At 55.0% G+C, this 19,586-nt stretch overlaps 2 long non-coding RNA genes across 2 annotated transcripts; both read left to right on the top strand.

Moving 5' to 3' along the window:
• The first annotated feature begins 11,069 nt into the window (after positions 1-11,069).
• LOC132022236 (uncharacterized) lies at positions 11,070-12,590 on the top strand. The gene is made up of 3 exons (XR_009405556.1): positions 11,070-11,219; positions 12,049-12,070; positions 12,415-12,590. It is a non-coding gene; the product is annotated as an uncharacterized LOC132022236 (long non-coding RNA).
• Positions 12,591-13,870: 1,280 nt separating this feature from the next.
• On the top strand, positions 13,871-18,852 carry LOC132022237 (uncharacterized). The gene is made up of 4 exons (XR_009405557.1): positions 13,871-13,980; positions 14,491-14,551; positions 15,014-15,210; positions 18,694-18,852. It is a non-coding gene; the product is annotated as an uncharacterized LOC132022237 (long non-coding RNA).
• The last annotated feature ends 734 nt before the right edge of the window (positions 18,853-19,586 follow it).

Raw genomic sequence — 19,586 nt, forward strand, 5'->3', positions numbered from 1 at the left:
GTGAGGAGGAAGCAGGCATGGAGATACGGGCCGGCAGTCAGGATGGATGGGAGGCATGAGATGGGCTGTGTGTCCCCAGGGTGGAGGCTCATGGTGGTGGGGGCCCTGGCAAAGGCGGTGGTGGCTGCAGTGAAGGGGTCTAAGCTTCCATTCCTCCCCAGAGATGCGCTAGTTACCCGGGATCCCACGTCCTGTGTGTACATGGTTTGGAGCCGGAAGCAGCAGGCAGCTCTTCTAGAAGGAACCCACCTCGTCCTGGGCGGGGAGGTGGGCCTGAATGGCAGGCTCCCAGAGGAACATTCAGGTGGACCAGAGCAGGAGAACCGCTGAGGGCAGGCTGAGGTCAGCAACACCCCTATTCAGTTTCTGATAATTTTAGCCACAGGGTTAGGAGGTCAGTGGTTCTTTATCTAAGACCATTGTCTTCAATTTAAATGAGCTCTCAGGGAGGTGGGGGGGGGGGCAGGAAAGCAGAGGTGGGAAGGGCTCTGGAGGTTGACAATGGGCCTAGGCTGACTCTTCCCCAGGAAGGAGCAGCCCCAGATCTGGGGTGGGGGGCAGGGAAAGGGGGGTGCACTCACATCCTGAGCAGGCCCCGGAGGCCACTTTTTGATGCGAAGAGGTGAGGTTGGATCACAGGGGCGGAAATCTGGGAAACATGGCCGAGCGAGCAGAAAAGCGCAGCTGGAATCGACAGTTAGCTCATCCCCGTGGGGACTTTCCACAGGACAAAACACACGTTCTCCATATGGAAGACAGGGCTTGGGGGACCTTAGGACACGACGAGCTTTGTTTCCCCGCTGCCTCTCTGTGTGACCTTGGGGGAGGCTGGGTGCTGGCTGGACCCCTCCCTCCCCAGCGCGCGGTGGGTGCGGGGCTGAAGGCTTGGCAGGACAGAGGGCTCTCGGCAGATGTACCTGTGCACGTGGGCACTGCCCGTCAGGACGTTAGTCTGTTGGAACGAAGGTGTTCCCTGACCTGTCAGACTTCGGCCGCCCTCGGTAACGCTACTCCATGGTCAATGTCTTGGTTCCAACCCCCTGGGCCCTGGTCGTCGCCAGGCTCCCGGAGGCTGGTGGGTGTCTCTCTCTCAGAGGAAGCGTGGTGGGAGCCAGAGTCAGCAGTCTCTGCAGGGGAACCCAGGCACTGCATCTCCCAGCAGATCGGAGCATAAGGCCCCGGGGCAGGTGGGTGGGTAGTCAAATATATTGCGGGGCATGTGGGCCGGGGAGAGGCCCCTGGGAACCAGGATGCCGCAGAAGGGGCAGAACTGGAGTGTGAATCCAGACCTGCCTGGCCTCAGCCTCTATTCTCTTTCCCTGGAGGAGCACGGCGGGAGACTCTCAGGGGGTCGCGCCTTGCCCTGGAGTACCTCCCACACCAGGACAGTCACGGTGCTTGTTCAAATGAAGCATCTTCAAATGAAGCATCAGGGTTCGGTATGGCTTCCTTTTCATGAGAAAGCAGGACCGTGCAATAGATAAGGCCTGGTCTTCAGGGCCAGAAAAGCCCAGCTCTGTCACCCACTTGCTGTGTGACCTTGGGCCAGTCGCTTAACCTTCCTGAGGCTTGTTTTCCTCATTTGGTTAAACATCAATAATCATCTCTACCTCCTATGTTTCCTTTGAGAATCACATGAGCTATGTTTATAAAATGAGTGGAATAGGTTCTGGCACACAGTAAATCTTCAAAAAAGCACTTGTTTTAATAATATCTTCTCCCCCTTCCCCCCTACCATGATTAGGGAGAAGCACGTGTGATATATGCATGCTTGTGTTCCCAGATCTCTCTACACATTGAAACCAGGTCAGAATCCTGCAGGGTTCTCCAGCCTTCCTTCTGCCTAAAGAGAAGCAGCCTCTGACCCATCTTGTGGGCTTGCTTTGAAAAATTACTAATGAATGTGCTCATAAAAACCTCTGCTAAATGTCAAATCCTTAAAGACACCATTCAAGGAGAGGAGGCTTTCTCCCAGGCTGCATCCCCCATCCCCAGGGACAGAGGAATTCAGAGATATCAAACCAGAGCGTGTGTGTTGTCATTTACAGCAAAACTTTACAGGAAAGGGACACACACGAGCCTCTGATTACCTGCTTTAAAATTTTTTTTAATTAATTTGACAGAGATTACAAGTAGGCAGAAAGGCAGGCAGAGAGAGAGGAAGGAAAGCAGGCTCCCTGCTGAGCAGAGATCCGATGCGGGGCTCCATCACAGGACCCTGGGATCTTGACCTGAGCCAAAAGCAGAGGCTTTAACCCACTGAGCCACCCAAGCACCCTGATTACCTGCTTTAAACCTCACTTCTGATCTTTAGGGAAGCTTGGGCCTAGAAAAGCAGAATTCTCACAGATGCATTGCAAAGTCAAGGACTGATTGGTCTGGGGCTTACCTGGATCCTCTCCTGGAACTCTGAAGCATTGCAGAAAACCGAGAATCCTGCATGTACCCCGAGCACCCCAGGGGAACAGGGTGAAGGGGCTTTGGGGTCCGTGTTGAGGCCCCCGGGATTTTGGGATTTTGGTGTGGTGTCTTTCAAAGAGGAAGACCTCCCTACTCCCGGAGGAGGTGGCAGATGGCCTGGGAAGTCACCCTCAGTAAGAACAGCAGCCTGGGACCTGTACCTCATGAGGACAAAGGCTCTAGGCCCGTGGGAGTGCTCGGCACACCCCCCTCCCCAACCGAACAAGGGGAGGCTGCTCGAATTGGCTCATGTAGCCCTGCAAACCAAGCCAGGCCAGTTGCATCCTGATTTTATTTTTATTACTTTCTGTCCCCATTTTCCCTGATGAAACAGTTAACATGCTGGAGCACTGACTACACAGCAGGCCAAGTTCCAGTTACTTTATGGGAACTGGCTTGCTTCAACCCAATTACTCTATGGGCGCTGCATCAGCCCCTTTTCTAGCTAAGAACACTGACCGAGGGTTGGACAAACGTGAGGGCCACTCAGGACAGGGACCTGGCCCAGCCCTCAGGCTACCCCATGAGAATGGACAGTCCTGGGTGCTTATAGCATCCCAGAGGCTGTTCTAAGGGATTAATCCACTGAGTCCTCTTAATGACCTTGTGAAGAAGGGATTACCATTTTCATTCCCACTGCACCCATGTAGAAACAGAGGCATGGAAGGATCTAGAACTCGTTCCTAGCCACACCGTCGAGAAGTATCAGCTAGAACCAGTGTGTTTAACCACCACACCCTGCTCTCTGGCTGGGGGGCTGCCTCTTCCTTGCTGCTGCTCAGCCTGGCTTTTGTTACCCAGGACTCCATGGCATTGACCTCAGATGGACTCGACTACCCTCTGCTGTTGGGTGTTCAGGTGGCCCGCACAGCCCGTGCCTCCTGCCTCATGGGGCTTCCTAGAATGGGCTCTGGAGACTTTCCTGGTGGGGGCCGGGGGAAAGTTGAGAGGCACCAGGATGCTGCAGAAAGACCAGTTATTAAAGAACAGTGTACCCTGTGGGCCTCTGAAGGTCCCCAGAGAGGGAGAGCTCCAGGAAGGCCAAGGCTCCTACCTCTCCTGTGATGGCCGAGGCCAAGGCCTGAGGAGCATTTATGTTCCTGCCCCCATCCTATAAAATAAGACCAGTGGGATCCTGAAGGCTGCGCGCACACCTAGCCCCTGTAGCCCACTACGTGGGCCCCCAACTGGGTCCAGGATTCAGACTGCGGCTCTGGCTTTGCCTAGGGGACACCAGGGGCCGGGCAGGAGGAGCTGAGCCCAGACTTTTTCACAGTCACGTTCTTGCCTTGATCCTGTTGGCCTGAAGGTGAGGACTCATTCCCCGACTGGGAGTAATGCTTCGGAGGTCAAGAGAGAGGAAGGACGCTGGGTTCTGTCTTGATTCTGCTAGTACGACTCTGGGGCTTACTTCCTCCTCTTTACAGTTGGAGCGCTGTGAAAATATATCTAGATCTGACAGTACTCATTACTACTACTACATTACTAATGGAAGAAGGCATTGCTTGAGCCAGGGGTTCCGTATAGGCAAATACATTTGAGAAAGGCTGCCTATCTGGGGCCACTCTTAGAGATCCACAGTGCATGTCAACAACAACACAGTGCATGTCAACAACAACACAGTGCATGTCAACACAGTGCAAGTCAACACAGTGCAAGTCAACACAGTGCAAGTCAACAACAACATGTTGTTGTTTAAGTCCTCCTTTAAAGGCATTGATTTAGTCTGACTTAAACCAGCATCTCCCATATTTATTTACCAATGGGACACTTTTTTTTTTTAAAGATTTATTTATTTTAGAGAGAGAGCATGAGGAGGGGGATGGGCAATAAAGGATGGAGAGAATCTCAAGCCGAACCCACACTGTGCGTGGAGCCTGATGTGGGGCTCAATCTCACGACCCTGAGATCATGACCTGAGCAGAAACTAAGAATCAGATGGTTAACTGACTGAGCCACCCAGGTGCCCCACCAATGGAACACTTTTTAAAACTATTGACTATTTTTAGACAACTATTAAGCCTTCTACAGAGGGTATGTACAGTAGTTCCTCCGGCATCAGGCCCGTGCTCTGTTCCTCTGCAGGCCTGGAGGTGGAGGACACAGCCTTGCCCTCCAGCAGTGTAGGGCCCAGCAGAGGCACGGCACACCCACAACCTGGTCCAAGAGCCAGAAGGGAGTTCTGGAAAGGAAACTCCATCATTTCCATCCAGGCATCAAGGAAGGCTTCCTGGAAGAGGTGATCTGAGAGTCAGGCCTAGTGGAGTTGGCCCCAGCCAACTCCAGGGGTGGCTGGAGTTCATCCAGGGGTGGATGAAGACATGGGTGTATTGCTTTGACAGTCTGAAGGTAGTGTGGGGGAGGGGAGGACTGGGCTCCTCTGTGATCTTGAGCACCTTGACTTGAACCTACAAACTCCACTGAGCAAATCAAAACCATCCAATGAAATGGCTCCACCTCCTTAGGAAACAGATAAACAGCCATCTCCCGTGACTTGGTTCATTCCACATAGCTCCTTGGTACTCCTTCTACCCACATGCAGGTTTCTTCTTTGGAAGAGTCCTACTGAATATACTTTCTCTGCCCCCTCTACATTCAAGTGATACTTCAGTGCTTAAGAAACAGAACCCAGGCATGCAGGACTTTCGTTCATTCATTCCTTTATTTTTTTTTTCAATCAGCAGTTACCGAGCGCCTGCCTACTCTGTTCCAGGTGTGGTGCTAGGTGCTAGGGACCCAGAATGGCATCAAACGTGTCCTTCCCATAAAGAAGCCCAGAGTTGTAGGCTGCAGAAAGGCATTGCTTCTGTAATATAATCATGAAGCTTCCCTGTGTCATAAATAGAATATCTGAGAAGCTGCTGTGTCACTGTGTAAAAGTGGGTCATCTACTGTGTTAGGTGCAGGGCCTGAGAAGGGCACAATCATCCCAGGTGCAGGGCAGGTCTTGGGAGAGGCATGAAAAGGTAGTCCAGGCAGAGGGAACAGCTTATGCAAAGGCACTGTGGCCTAAAGAGCTGAATGTGCAGAGCTAGAGTTGACATAAGAAGCTGAACAGGGCCCAGATCATGGAGTGTCTCTTAAGCTCTTTGAAGTCTGCACGCTGTCTTGAGGGCTGTTAGTAGGGAGGATACTTGATAAAACGTGTGGTTTTAGGACGATCTCTCTGGCCGTGGAGTGTGGGGGCTGGCAGAATAATAGTTGCCAGGATGAAGGGCGCTCCTACCTAGTGAGGGCCCCACATAGCAAGAGACCATTATGCTCCCAAGGGGCAGGCGAGACCGTGGGTTGCAGGAGACCTGGAAGGCAGATCGGGGCAGCTGTGCTGTAGAAATCCCAGGAGACTCTGACCCCCGACAGGCTCTGCCCTCTGCCCAGCTAGAGCCTGCCAGGCAGGGAAGACAGGGAGGACACAATTCCCGTGACTTGGCACCAACAACAGACACAGGAGCTCAGGACATCTCCAGAGCCCATGTTTCTTCGAGAAAGCAGGCAGGTTCTGCTCCAGGACAATCCTTTCACAGGATCCAGGCAATTAATTATTTCTTATCTCACCAAGTAAGGGGCCCATGTGGAAATCACTCCCATCCTTCTGTTCAAATTTTATGTTGCTGTTGATTCTGAACAGGAAAAGAGCAGAAAATAGAACTGTTTCCAGATGAATGCCAATGAGAGGGTTTTTTTTCCTTTTATTTCTGAGTGGTGGGAAGAGGGAGAAAGGGGGGAGGGGGCCTTTTCTCTGGGGCTGTTGCGGTGGGAGCAGGCATGCGCCGGGGGGTATGCTTGGGGACTGTCCCCCCGCTGCCCCGCTCCCACCTGAGGGGGACCCGAGAGCGCATAAAAGCCTGAGCCCGGAATCTGCCTGGACCCCACTTGATAGTCCTTCTCGGGGTTATTCCCTTGGTGGAGAACGTTGAGAACGAGCCCTGGTTGATAGAACCTAAAGCTGTGCAGGCCTGCAGAGTTCCTAAGGGACTAGAACGAGGGAAGGGAGTACGGCACAGACCTGCCTGGCTGGTTGCCCGTGTCCTGCCAGGAGCACCAGACTGGGAGTAGGGACCCCAGGCTCGGGCCTCTGCACAGCCCCCTGTGAGGCTGATGAATTCCGTTCTCTTTCTGGCTGCAGTTTCTCTCTCTGCAGGATAGGTCTTCTGCCTTCAGCAGATGCTCTGGGAAAAGTCTACTATGGCTCCCCAACTCTCACACCCCCACAGAAAGCACAGAACATCCTCCAAGAGTAACCGGGCTGGGTGTCCAGGTTGGCTACTGCGAGGGAGGTGCGGTGGTGGGCGGGGCTGGGGTTGTCTTTGTGCTGTGATTTTGCTGCAATTCACATCTCCCCAGGAACTGCAGGGAAATGACCCACTATGGGCTCTGGCATCATCAGAGTTCTGCGGAGGGTCCCCGGAGCCTTAGAAGCTGGGACGGGGGTTGACAGGCCCTGGAGGGTAGGAGGTGGGGGCCGGTCAGGATTTCCTGGCACGGGAGGGCAGGAAGGAGTCTCTGCGGTGTCCTGGCTGTGGGTTCCTGGGCTCAGCCATCTCTCTGCACTCCTGTTCCTTCATCCGTATGCTGGGGACAGTGTTGCTGGCCCGTGGGTTCCTGGGCTCAGCCATCTCTCTGCACTCCTGTTCCTTCATCCGTATGCTGGGGACAGTGTTGCTGGCCCGTGTGATTGGGGGAGCACAAGTGAGAGGACAGAGGTCATGTCGATAGCCGTCACTGCCACATCCCTGGTGCCTAGCTGGCCTCCGGTGAGTGGCTGTCAAATAAATCATGCAAGTGAAGTGCATAGTAGTGACCACCAGAGAAGCAAAAGCCAGTGTCGCTGCTGCCCTCGAAGAGCTGTGCCCACTCCATCGCCCTCCGTGGTGCTTACTGGCCCCGATGTTTGCACGCTCAGGGGTCTGTGGTCCCCCCAGGCCTGTCATCAGTGAGGGATGTCCGTGCCTAGGTTGCCATGCCCTGTTCTCTGTGGGCTGCCAGAAGCCTCCATCATTTGCCTCGGCAGGTGCGGAGACATGTTGTGAAGGCTACCCCCCTCCAAAGAAGCAGGGGTCCCTGAGCCTCTGCTGGGGTCCGCCACCTCTGCCCTGCCCTACCTTGTCTTGTCCTCCTGCCTGGCTCCCCTCAGTGCCAGCCTGGCCTCGCCCACCACTCCCTGGCCTGCTGGATGCTGGGCTACGGGCTGCCCCTCTGGCTTGGGACAGGAGCTCCTCCTTTCACGCTCACACAGTCCCACCCCAAAGCCCAGCTGTTGTTTTAGGATCATCCCAGACCAAGCCCTAGCCTCCGGCTGGCCGCTCTGGGATTTGAGTAGAATGCTCAGATTTCTGCCACCCACACCAAACCGACTGTTTTTGGAAGAGTACTTAGCCTGGGCTGCCCGCAGCACTCTGGGCGCGGGAGGTGAGCCCCCTCCCGGGACCAGCAGGGCCCAAACACTCCCCTGGAAGCTCTTGTGCGGTCATTCCCCCCAGGCTTCTGTACCCTGCCCGAGATCTGGGAGGCTCGAGATCCCTGCTTCTCCCCTGAGCCCTCACCCAGCCCCCTCCTGCCCTCCATGTACTCTCCTGCTCCCCTAGGAAAGCATGGAGGGCCCCAGGCCCCTAAGAGACAGCCACATGTTCCTTCGTAGCACTCAACAGAAGCTTGCTACCGCTGAGTGAGGCAGGGGTCTGCAGGTTGTTGAGAGGGGGTCGGTCCTGGTCCAGGGCTCTTAGCCTTGGAGGTGGGGTCCAGACAGGGTGACATCTACCTGGGAGGTCAGTCCCCTTGCTCAGGGTATGGCCTGTCCTGGCTGTGCCTCCCCCGTGCCACCCTGAGGCTGGATCTCCTACTGAGCACTCCTGCCAGGGCCAAGGCATGATCTTGGTGAGGCCGTGAACTGAGCTGAAGGGAGGCTATGACCAGAGTACACATTTCCTGAGCACCTACTGTGCGTGGGGGTGTAGCGCCCGCTGTGCCTGCCCTGTGAGGAGAGGGAGGTAGTTGGAGCCATGGTGGGGCCTCAAGGGAGCCCTGGGGAATCAAGTGGACGGAGTCACGTTGTGACTCCGACGTGGGCCTTGGGAAGCCCTCATGGAGGAGCTGGCCTTGAACTCTGTATTGACTCTCAACCGCCAAAGGTGAGGAGGGGCCTTCCAGGTGCAGGGAACAGCATTCGTGAGGGCCAGAGGTCAGGAGACATAGCCACCTTGGGGTAGGTGAATAATCTGGGCTTTCTTGGTGGGTAAGGGCACTGGGAAACTGGGCGACCAGTGGTCCCGCTTTCTGGGACCGAGATGCCTCCGAAGACATGACTTTCAGTGCTAAAACCAGCTCTGGGCAAATGGGGAGGAGTTGGTCACTGAACTGGGAAAGTGAAATTGACTTCTGATAGAAACCGGCTTTGATAGACTAGTAAGAGGTTTGGGTTCTGTTCTAAGCCATGAGAAGGTACAAGACTTTTTTTTTTTTTAAGAGGAAAAGGAGGAAGTATCTTCTACAACCAAGCCCACTGATCCCCACACTGATAGGAATATTTATCTCCATCTTGCAAAGGAAGAAGCTGAGTGTCAGAGAAGTTAGGTCATTGGCCCCAGATCACGCAGCAAATAAGCAGTTGTGGATTCTAAAAGTGGCACTCCGAACCACTAAGTCACCATCTCAGGGAGAGGGTCTGGCAGGCCAGGGGCTGGGTAGAATGGCCTGAAAGCCAAGGCTGCCTGGGAGCGCTCTGAAGATGGGAACTTGGAGGCTCCTGGGAGACAGGCCTGCATTGAGCTTTGCTGTCCCTGTCTGTGGCCGAGGCCCTGTCAGCAAGCAGCCCCAGAGCCACTCGGCCTTCCTGGTTCTGTGTCCCTGTTGGCCATCCTGGGGGCTGGCCAGGGCAGGCTCCAGTGAACACTATTTGAAAGAAACCCCCTGGGACTGAGAGGGGCCATGAGGGGCTCACCACCCAGCAGCCCAGCTCAGCAGCAAGGAGCAGGGGCCAGATGGAGCCCCGGGCTGGGGAAGGCTCTTCCCTTGCTGAGCACATCCTCTGCCCCAGGGATCAGCAAGCACACGCCCAGGTCCAGCTCGCCCCTGACCAAGTCCCAGCTGCTTGAGACATGACAGCCACTCCTGACAGCCAAGCCGAGGAGCATTAATGGGCTAACCGAAGGAGCCCTCCCCTAGAACCAGGCACCGATGGACTGAGGAGAAGTGGGCAATGGGAGGAAGGCCAGGTATACAGGGGCATCCAGGGCCTGTCGGCCCGGCAGCAGGTGTGGTGGACAGCAAGCACGCTGGGTGGAAGAGCACAAGCGTCTGGACAGGTTGCTCCAGCCCGATGACCTGCGTCTAGGGCAGCCCGGTCCCGAGCACCGCATCTAGGGCAGGAGGCCAGGCACGTTGATGATCCAGGTGTGATATTAGGTGGCAGTGTGGCCTGGGTGGCACTGGGTGCAGGCACACATCTGGCTCGGAGGTCATCCTGTGTTCAACATGCCCCTGGCTGTGGAGTTACGCCAAGGAGCCCGACTGCTGAGAAGGGCATCCCAAAGTCAATGCTACGGTAGTGATGCTTCCCCTGGCATAGCCGCTGAGGCTGCCAGGCTACGGAAACTTTGCGTGGGTCATCTTGCTGGAAGAGCCCCGCATTGGTCCCAGAGGAGAAACATGAGTGTAGGCAGCTCGGGCCTCAGCCAGAAGGCTCTTGGTGGATCTATGGAAGGAGGCAGCTCGGGTTTTGTTAGTGAGCCCAAGCAGGAGGTCTCCAGAGAAGAGGGGCAGGTGGATCAGGGAGGGGTGTCCACCCTGGGCACCATGAGAGGGCAGCCCCCACAGGCCTTTCTGTGCAGTTCTGGGGTCTAGAAGGACTGATTCTCATTAGGAACAACAAGACCTCTTTCCTGGGCATGCGGCTTGGTTGGGGGGGCCCCTCGGAACCACTCAAGGGGTAGCTGGGAGAAGGGAATGGGGGGGCTAATGCTTCATGGTTGCAAAACTTCTATTGGGGGTGATAAGCGTGTTTTGGACGTTGACAGCGGTGATGATTGCGCACCATTGTGAATGTAATTAATGCCATTGAACTGAACGCGTACAGCCAAACTGGCACATTTTATGTTGGATGTGTACATATTTTACCCTAATTTTAAAAAAGTAGAAAAAATAATTGTCAAGGTCCCGGAAAATGAGGAAAGACCATCAGAGACGGAAAGAGGCCCAGGAAGCATGACCAGCAATGGCAAGGTGGTAACCTGGACCAGATCCTGGGAAAGAGAAAAGGACCGTCCACGTTTATTAAGGAAAAATTGGTGAAATTCAAAGAGTTTATAGTTTTGTTAATAATGCCGTCCCAGTGTTAATTTCTGAGTTGTGACAAATGTTCCACGGTTATGTAAGATGTTAACAGTAGAGGAAGCTGGGTGATGGTGTACGGGAACTCTCTGTACTCTGTTTGCAACTTGTCTGTAAATCTAAAATTATTCCAAAATAAAAAGTTAAAAATCAAAACAAAAGCCGGACCTGGAGTACCAAGGAGATCTGGGGCCTGGTGTGCACCGGGCCGCGGGCTGTGCCCAGGGAGGGGCCAGGGGGGCCAGAGCCAGCTCTGAGCCAGCTGGAAGGATTGGGCGCCAATGCGGAGGAGGCGGCCCAGAGAAAGACAGACAGATGCCGGCAGGAGGTGGGGGCGCTCCCAGTGCCCAAGCCCCGACAGTGGCTTGTCTGTGTGCTTTGCTGGTTTTCTGGTGTTCCCTGCTCTTCAATAGAGGCCTTTGTGTCTTCTCTGGGTAAGAGCAGAGCCTTCCCCCAGCCAGCATTGGTGGGGGGTGTGAGGGGGGGTGGGGGGTTGCTTGGGAATCTGTGTGGACGTGGAGTTGGGTGCGTCCAGCAGGCCATCGAGGCCTTGGTCCGGCTACCCTCCTCCTCCAGCCACAAGCAGAAGACAAAGGGCTGCCTTTGCACTCTGATGCTACCCCACACCAGGGGCCTTCTCGGGAAGGCAGCTCTGCTCACACCATCTCGGCAGCTTAGAGAATGGATTCCAGCTCCATAATCCAGCACCTAGGGCGTTCTCAGCTGCCTCCAGCCTCCTTTAACCAGCCGGCTTCTCCCTCCACTTCCACGGCTGAGCCCATAGGCTGGCCCCGCCCCCCGAAGTGCCAGCCTCAGGGCCTTTGCTTACTCCTTGCTGTTGTTGTCGTCCCAATATTCAAATTCGGTTTTTCAAAGTCTGCATCAAACTCCATCCTCCTGATCTCATGGCATTTGTGACTGTCTAGAGTCACTGATTTATTTCCATGAGGCTGTTGGACTGCCCTTTTGTCTCCCCGAGAGCCCGGCCCAGGGCCTGGCACCAGGAGATCTGGGGAAGGAGTGACGGAGGCTGAGGCATTTTTGGGGGGCTCTGTCCGAGAATGCTTTCCAGCCTGGGCTCAGCCGAATCATGAAGGCACTAAGAGTGCCCCCACCTTGAGGGCACCTGGGAGATGGAGTCAGTCGAACCTCTGACTCCCAATCTCAGGGTTGTAAGCTTGAGATCCAGGTTGGGTGTAGGATCACTTAAAGATAAAGTCTTTAACTTTTTTTTTTTTTTTTTTTTTTTTTTTTTTAAATAAGCGTGCTCTGTCCTCCTGTCCAGGTATCTGGCACCTCCCTATCCCTCTTAGAGGGTCAGGGAAGGCCTAAAATGCCTTGGGGACATAGGCCCCAGGGTGAGCAGAGAGGAGCCACTGCCCTGGGCTGGGGTCTGTAACTTTTCCCGTGGCCTTGCCCAATGTGTCCTCTCATTCCCGAACTGGGTGATGGAAGGCTGCCCTCCAGTCTGGAGCTCCCCAGACTGCAGGGAGCATCGGGGCGCAGGGACCAGCCCGCTGTGGTAGAGGCAGGCCCAGGGGAGGAGGGGGGTGGCGGGTCCTGCCCAAAGTGACCCAGGCCTGACACTGCCTAATGTGGCTTCCTTGGTCGACATTTTGTCCTTGGAAGGACCACAGAGATCCTGGAAGAGGCCCTGGATGGCGTCCCCCTCCCGCCCGTTGTCCTCCCAAGCTCCCCACACCTTCCGCCCCGTCGGCAGACGCTCCTGTAGCAAGGAGCCCCCAGAGAGCCTGCGTGGTCTTCATGTCCTCTGGCCCCCACCGCAACGGGCACTGACCTCAGGGCTCCGCGCATAGGGAGAGCAGGGCCGGCCCAGCTTCTTAGGCACTGACAAGTGAACCGCATGTGGGAGACCCCTGGAGTCCAGGCCAGCCCCGGACGCTGGAGCTCATCCCTGAGCCTCGCCTCGGAAAGGCCGGTCCGGCAGCACAAGGCCACAGGCCAGGCCCAGACCAGTCTTGCTGCTCTGGATACAGCCTCTACTCTGAGTTCTGCTCCCCGAGCCCAAAGAAGGGGGTAAGTCCAGAACGTTCTGTGATTAAGGCTGTGGGTGTTGGCTGTGACTGTACAAAGAATGTTTCCAGTAAAACCCTGAGTGATCTAGAAAGCAGTGACCACGCCCACCACGTTTATTCTTAGAAATCCCAGAAAGCTCTTGACTAGCTCGCTCTTGGAAACTGGACTCTGGCAGAAGACAAGAGGGTCTGTGGGAGACAACCCCCCCACCAAGTCCCTGCCCTGAGCAAGAGCAGTCCACCGCCTGAGGCAGCTGAGTAGAAGGGTGGCTCCCAGGGTCCACCGCTGTCTGCTGGCTGGTGGGGGCACTGCAGCGACCTGGGGCCTTCCTCCCACCCTTCAGCGGCCTGTCTGGCTCCAAGTCCTTTGCTGATAAGCACACCTGTGTCCCGTGTCCGACTCCCTCCAAGGAATTCCATCCAACATTCCCATGTTGTGGTCTACTCTGGAGGCTAAAGGGGTCATGGTTTAAAGTCCCTACCTTGGGGTGCCTGGGTGGTTCAGTGGGTTAAAGCCTCTGCCTTCTGCTCAGGGCATGATCCCAGAGTTCTGGGATTGAGCCCCCATCGGGCTCTCTGCTCAGCAGGGAGCCTGTTTCCACCCCTCTCTCTCTCTGCCTGCTTGTGATCTGTCAAATAAATAAAATCTTTTTTTTTTTTTTTTTTTTAAAGTCCCTAACCTTTAATGCCTGGTTTTTGGCTCTGGGGAAGTGTGAATCAGACTATAGTTTATTCCTTGCTTATTCTTCTGGCACGTGCTTGTTGGGGGAGGGGGGCCTGGGGCAGAGACTCCGATGCTGTCCGTGGCTCCCCTGGGAACTCAATATGGCAAAGTCATAAGGGCACGAATAACTGAAACATCAAGTATGAAAAGGCCAGAGAAGGCACCAAAATGTTACATGGTGAGGAAGGAGAGGTTTGGCACAGCTGTGTGGACTGGGCGGGCTTCCTGGAGGAAGGGGCATTTGACGGAAACTTGAAAGAATAGCCTTTTTTTTTTTCATTAAATCTTGAGTTTTGTAAGGGGAGTGAGGCCCGAGGCCCAGGAAAGCCCCTGACAACACAGGAGAGGCGAAACGGGAGGAGACGGGGACTGCGTCAAGCAGACGGTCCGGATTCCATTCCCGAGCGCCTTCCTCACCAGAGGATTAAGAAGATGGTGAGGATACCAGGCAGGAGCATGGGAGAGCACTGGGCTCGCTACTTCTCCCGAGTGTGGTGCTGACCGGGTGGGCACTCCTGGTTTCCCCCCACGCAGGCTGGGATCATCTGGCGGCTCTGGTTTGCAGGGCCTCAGCAGGCACCAAGCAGCCTCTGCACAGGGCAAGCTCGAGAACACCATAGGGAGAGATAAATAGTGTCACTGTACCAGAGCCATGGGAGGTTGACCAGCACGGTCCGTGTGTCAGAGAACACAGCCAGCAGCCGGACCCTAGCCAGCCCCGTGCCAAAGTCCCTCTCCACAGGGAAGGGAGACTGAGGCCTGCGTCTAGTCATGCGGGACACCAGAGGGTTCACTGTGGGGCTCCGTCCTAACATCGCTCCTGTCCCCTTCCCGATAAGAGATCCCTCCCTGTGTCATGGCTAGAGGCAACCTCAAGCCAAGATGTCCCTCAGAAGGAACAATTTACATTCAGTAAAGGGACTCTGTTTATACTTTTCTCCTCAGACCTTGCTGCTCCCTCAAGGCCCTCTGTGCATCGAAGTGGCTCGGGGCCCGGCCCCCTCGGGTGAGGAGCAGGGTCGGAGAGTCTTGCTTCCCACAGGAGGACCGCGTGCTGTGTCAGGGTGGGCTCTGCCGGCCACCAGGGGGGTGGGGACTCCTGGGAGCCTAGAGCACAGAGAATTTGACAGTGACTATTCCTTCCGTGGGCAGTGATGGGGCTCTAGAGAGACCCGACTCTCGCTCCCCTGCAGGCGTGAGGAAGCGGAGGCCCAGGAAGGGTGGCAGGGACCAGGAGTGGGGTTGAGGAGCCTGGGGCCTGACCTGACAGGAGTTTAGAAAACCCTGGAGCTGGCTTCATGATGGAGGAGGGGAAGGGATCCTTGTGAGGACAGAACCTTCTGTATCTTGGCTTCATTCTCAGTATTCCAGTGTATGGCATGGGTGTAGGGTTCTGCAAAGTGTCACCACGGGGAGAAATGGGTAAAGAGGATATAGGAGCTCGCTGCATTATTTCTTATAACTGCAGGTGAATCTGCAATTATCGGAAAATAAGTGTAATTAGAAAAAGAGGAAGGAAGGAGAAAACTTCAGAGCTGGCCACTCACGGAAGTCTGCGGGGACGGGGAGCCAGCCAGGAGTGGACAGCGGAGTTGGATCAATGGTGGGCCAGGGGCGCTCGGCTGGGCCCGCTCTGTGAGCACAGTGACTTCTGGGCCCACCACGGTGAGTGTCAAAGGACCGGGAAAGGACAGGGAGCAGAGCGGAGAGGGTGCCCCAAGGAGGGCGCTGCAGGGGGATGGTGGGGAAGCCACCACAGACCTCTGATGACCTGTAAGGAGGGGCGTGGGGCAGTTGTCGGACCGTGTCTGCTCTGCGGCCCAGGGCCATCATGGTCAGAAAGGGAGTGGGCAGCCAGCTGAAGACGGGAAGGCAGGAGGACTCGGGGTAGCTCTAAACCACCAGCTGTTTACACTTCCGCGGGAAGAATTCACATCGGATGCCAGGAGGGCAGGGCTTGGCGGCAGGAAGTGTTCAGGGGGTGTCCGAGAAGCCACCGGGCTGTGTGGTCTGCAGCTGGGTCCGAGGCACGTGCACTTTCCCCGTGTCTGTACTTGAACCCCGCTGAGCAGCCACAAGGTAGCAGGCAGAGGTCCCTTCCTCAGCATGGGGCTGGTGACGTGGAAAACCGGAAGATGACCTTAGCAGCAGAGGAGATGGAGTTTGGCGAAGGGACTGACGGGGGCTGGGAGCTCTGATCAATGGCACGAGGTCTGTGGTCTGTAAATGCCTCTTCCTAAGTGCCCTAGACAGAGCGTAATCACTGGGGCTCCCTTCTGCTCACTGAATCAGCATCTCTAAAGCTTCTCATGGACCCACAAACACTCCCACCTTTTCAGACCTCAGTCCTGTTCCCTTTTAGCACCCCCTATACCTAACACTGTGTCTCAGCCCAGGCAGGGAAGCCAACACTATCGGAGGGTTCCTGCCTCTGATGCCCATGCTGCGGGAGGAGCCCCTGTCCACGGGCACAGAGACGGACAGAGCCCGTTGCCAATGCGTCCAGAGCCCACCCCACATTCTGAAAGCAGGCCAGGAAAATTGCCATCGGCCTTGCCAGGACTTGCCTTGTGCCTCATGCTTGGGCAGGGCTTGGGGACAAGGCAGACAGGAGGTGGAGTGGGAAGGACCCACATACTGCCCTGCATAGCTCCTGGTGTGATGTGAACTCATCTCACAAAGCCAGAGATAGACAGTGGAGGGGGGTGGGGGGTTGGGGATGGGGTTGGTGGTGGGTGGAGCCCATCTGGGCTGCGGACTTGTGGGAATATTGACAGGAGGAGGTTCTTTTTTTTTTTTTTTTGAGTATATCTAATTTTTTATTTTTTATAAACATATTTTTATCCCCAGGGGTACAGGTCTGTGAATCACCAGGTTTACACACTTCACAGCACTCACCAAATCACATTGGAGGAGGTTCTTCTTGAAGGAGATTTGGCCCAGGAGTTCCATAGGTCGGGGATGCAGACAGATCAGGGAAATCTTCAGAGGACGGAAAGGAAGGGCAAATGGGCTGGGGTGAGCACCTGGTGTGTTGCACAGGATAAGCCTGGAAGTTTCCATTTAACTTCCTGACTGTCTTCTGTGCTGCTTCACCATTGAGGAGGAGGTGTTCCCTCCAGTTCAGAGGATGGAAGCAAGGCCAGTGAAGATAAAGGACCACCCAGAGGCCTCAGCTCTTCGGTACCGACCAGATCGTGTTGGCTGGAAAGGAGAGCGCTCCTTGGCGTAGGCACAGAAAGGCAGCTGGGATGAAGGCTGCAGTCCAGCTGCAGAAAGCCCTGGAAGCCAGACCAGGGAACCCCCACCGGGGTAGTGGCTAAATGCTCCACAGTTCCCAGGGGACCGAAAGGCCTGCCCCTCCAGCAGCTCTTCCTTTTGCCGCTGGCTCTGGCCTTGCCTCTGGAGGGAACTTGCGGGGGCAGCTGGTACAGAACCTGGGCACATGCTGGGGCTCCCCTCTGGGCTCCATCCCCTCTTAACTGGCTGGCCTTGAGCAAATCTCATAAGCTCTCTGATCCTGAGGGTTTCACAGCAGCGGAATCTAATACGCTGTCAGTTGCTGCAAGGGTTGGAGGTACTGGAGGCAAGTGCTGGGTGTGTGGTCACACGCAGCGGTGGGGAGCTATGAATATTATGGCCGCTGCTGGCTGCGGGCACGTCCTCCTCAGGGTCCCTCTTCAATCACCTGATCACCTCCACGGGGATTGTTCCGACCCTCGCTAATGCTGCTCGATGGAGGGGAATCTCTCAAGGATTTGCGACAGAGCCCCATGGTCTGGGATATGCCCTGAACATAAGGAAATCGAGCGGCATCCCTAATCCTGCATCTCACACATTTTACACAGCATCTGAGAGGAGCTGCCGACGACGTCGACAGCTGCCCCCGCAGCGTTCCCTCTCGGAGGAGCTATTAGCTGTGTCATGCAGCCATTTGTAATGAAATGGAAGTGTTTTGATTTCTCTAGGAAGCCGGATTTTCTCCCAAATCCTTGCTGCTTTCATCCTTGGACATGAAACAGCCTATTCTAATCGCATATGAAGGGGCAGCGGTTATAAGGCGCCCATGAAATCTGATCACCAGCTCAGCTCCCGGGCGGCAGCTTTGATCGCTGGGAGGGAGCAAGGCGTCCCCAGCTTGGCGCTAATAGCCCCATGCATTATTGAAGAGCCACGTTTTGCCAGCAGACACGTTGAGGGAGATACCCAGATTGCAGGCTGGAGTGTCAGCTGCTTCCCTCGCTCCGCGGTGATCGAGCTTTGTAATCTGGCAGAGCCACTAAAAATAGGCACCTGACAGAGCTGTCTGTGCGGCTCGCCCCACCCTTGCCACAGACTAGCTGGGGGCAGCTGACATGGAACATGCAAATAAGGTGAAACCACCACTTTCCAATTCTCTTAATTGCTGGTCCTCTGATCCAAATGTCTGGGGAATGAACAGCTGCCCAGGGAATATCCTTAGGAAATGCACATCGGATGCCTCGGCGGACTACGGGCTGGGCGGTGGCCTGTGTTCTCTTACCCTCTGTGTGGGACACATCAGATGCCCAGGCTTGGAGATCTGGGGCAAGGTGAAGGTCGGAACAATCATCCCGGAGAATTTGCTGGACATGTTAAGGAGGGTAGGCAGAATCCCTCTACCCACCCTCACTGTTTGGAGTGGGTAACCTAGTCAACCCCTCTTTCGTTCATTCAAAACCTATTATTTCAGGTGCACCTGGGTGACTCGGTCGTTAAGCATCTACCTTCAGGTCAGGTCATGATCCCAGGGTCCTGGGATCGAGCTCAGTGGGAAGCCTGCTTCTCCCTCTTCCACTTCCCCTGCTTGTGTTCCCTCTCTCACTGTCAAAATCTTTGGGGAAAAAAAGACGAATAAAAAAACCCATTATTTCAATATTTGCAATGTGCCAAGCACTGAAACTAACGGGTGCAAGGACAGATGGGATTCTCAGCTGTGGGAGATAGCCCTTCAAGATGGCCCCCAATGACTCCCATATTCACATACTTCCACAGGCCCCTCCCACACTGATTAGAGCTGACCTGTGTCATCAATAGAATATCATGGAAATGATGGGGTGGGAGGTCTACAGCAACTTTGTAGAAGACACTGCTGTCTCTGCCTTACTCTTGGATCATTTGTTCTGACAGAAGCCAGCTGCCATGTTGTGGAGAGATCCAGGCAGCCATGTTGGAAGAGGACCTTGGAGCCCCAGTCAAGCCTTCAGAAGAGAGCAGGGCTGACACCCTGACTGTGACCTCATGAGAGATTGTGACTCAAAAAAATCACTCAGCTAAGTTGCCCTCAGATTCCCGACCAATAAAACAGATAATAAATGTTTGCTATCATAGGCTGCTATATTTTGGGGGAATCTGTGGTATAACAATAGCCAATGCACTGGCTATCTTCAGAGAGTATCAGTCTGATTGAGAACTGGATATTGATTAATTATAGCAATAGCTAGAAAATGGCAGCCGGGAAAGTTGCAATAAATGCCTCCATTAGGGGGCACTGACCTAGTCGGAGAGGCCTGAAGAGGTTTCTGGAAGGAAGTGACGGCTGCTCTGAGGCTGAGAGGTCAGTACAGTTGAAGCAGGTGAAGAAGGGGGGAAGAGCATTCCAGGTAGAGAAGCAGCTTGAGCCAAGGTCCTGGGTTGGGAGGGAGTCAGGGGCACAGGAATAGGGAGGCCATGGGGTTGAAGGGCAGTGAGAGAGACACGGCCCTGGGCCTTCCACCGCTGAAGGATGTGTTACTCAGCCTAAATGCCATGCACACCCCTGAAGGGTTTTCAGAAAAACGAGTATCCGCTCAGGTCTGTTTTTTTCGAAGCTTCTTTTAGTCTTTTGGAAACTGGTCGGCAGATTTTAGTACAGGGAGCTCTGGCAGAAGCTCAGGAAGGGGACGGGGGGTCTAGAACAATTAATGGTTGACGTTAATGAACATGGAGCGAGTGGACAGAGTGATATTCATGGGTTGAATTGAGGGTCCTTGCAATGAAATGGCCATCGGGGTGAGGGGCAGGGGGCTGCCTGGGAGGAGTTC

This window comes from Mustela nigripes, chromosome 7 (genome assembly GCF_022355385.1).
Source record: "Mustela nigripes isolate SB6536 chromosome 7, MUSNIG.SB6536, whole genome shotgun sequence".
NCBI lineage: Eukaryota > Metazoa > Chordata > Mammalia > Carnivora > Mustelidae > Mustela > Mustela nigripes.